Source organism: Macrotis lagotis, chromosome 1 (genome assembly GCF_037893015.1).
Source record: "Macrotis lagotis isolate mMagLag1 chromosome 1, bilby.v1.9.chrom.fasta, whole genome shotgun sequence".
Lineage (NCBI taxonomy): Eukaryota > Metazoa > Chordata > Mammalia > Peramelemorphia > Peramelidae > Macrotis > Macrotis lagotis.
This window is the reverse complement of record NC_133658.1, coordinates 215063377-215065140: the sequence shown is the minus strand read 5'-3', so window position 1 is coordinate 215065140 and position 1764 is coordinate 215063377.

The following is a 1764-nucleotide window of genomic DNA, read 5'->3' as shown; positions in this document are numbered from 1 at the left end:
TTCAAAAATTTTGTTTCGTTGTTTGCTTTTTTACAAGGTGTTGGGGTTAAGTGACTTGCTCAAGGGCACACAGCTAAGTAATTATTAAGTGTCTGAGACTGGATTTGAACTTGTGTCCTCCCGACTCCAGGTGCTCCTTACTGATGCTTTATCCACTGCACACCAAGCTGCCCTTTTATAAAATTTTTGTCCAAAGTTTTCCAATTCATAAAAATATTTCTGCTTTATCTTTTGTTATAATGAAAATCTAAAGCACCACAAAATGGAATTAAGGAGTAATTTTCTAGTGAACTCTTTTATAGTTATTAGAGCCCAGACCTCACTCAGTACAAAATGATTATCATAGGGTAGAATCAGTAATTTAATCATTTGAACAAGACCATCTCCAGCACAGTGATTATGATTCTAGAATTACTTGTTGGTTAAATTCAAAACATATGGAATTAGTTAATAAACAAAATAAAATTTAAAAAATACATATTTTATTACTGTTATGTTAATCAGTGTTTAGAACTCTAATACATTTTTCCAGGTTTATGAAACTTACCACCAGTTTCCCACATAGCACTGAAATAGAATTTGGGGACACTCTTAGATTTTTTTCCTCATTTGCCTTCCAGTATGTTTATTTTAACTACTCATCATTTTATCTTGTAACTAAATTCTCTAGTAATCAGTATTCTTGCCTAAGGCTTGAGACACAATTATTCTTTTTTTTTTCTAATTTTAATCTAGCAATCAGATCTCTCTACCCTTCATTTTATTCAATTTAAATGTATCAAATGCCTACTGAAAATTAAATTTCTTTCTGTTTCTAATTCAACTTGTTTTTTTTTGTTTTGTTCTGTGTTGTTTTATTTTTCCATAAGCACGTATCAACACTTCAAATTCTGTACCTTTAACCTCTCTATATTCCCTTCCACCCTGCCAATACATTTCATCTAGTTCATCTTCACTACTTACCTCATTCTAGGTACAGTCATTAAAACATGTTCATTCTTGAGTCATTTGCATTAGAGATTCCCAATATAAGCAAGTCCAAATACCCTACACCTGTTCCTTGGAGGGCCTGGATTTTTGTTCAGTTGTTTTTGGCATTCTTTTGGTGCAGAGGAAACTTTCCTTGACAATTCAGATTAGGAAGTATTTTGCTCCTTAGGGTCTTAGACCATTGACTGGGGAAACAGAGAGGTTAAGTAACTTTCCCAGGACCCCAGGGAAAATATATTTCAGAGGAAGATGTGAAACCAGAGAAACCTGATTCCAAAATCAAGTTACAAGTTGAAAGTTGAAATCTTAGGTGATTGTGAGATTGGTGGTACTGGATAGTATACAGAATGCTAGGAAGACTAAGAAGTTTGGAAGGGAAAGTGTTTGAAGGTAAAAAGTTTGAAATATCAGGACATCCATATTAAGATATAGAAAATGAAGTTGTTATTTTGAGGTTTAAACTTATGAGAGATTAGGACTGGAGATATGAACTGAATAATTTGCATAAAGATCATAGCTAAACCCATGGTAATTATTGAGATCATCTACTGAGATCCAGAATCAGGTAAAAATTAAAGAATGCAAATGCCAAAGCTTTCAGAAACACTGGCAAATAGTGGGCTTGACATGGATATCGATCCAGCAAAAGAATCTAGTATTAATCAGTCAGATTTGAGTTGCTATTTTCTTTCATAGAGAACCAGGAAATAACAATGTCATGAAAACCTAAAGAGAGTACCATGGAGGCAATATTGGTGGACAAAATCAAATATT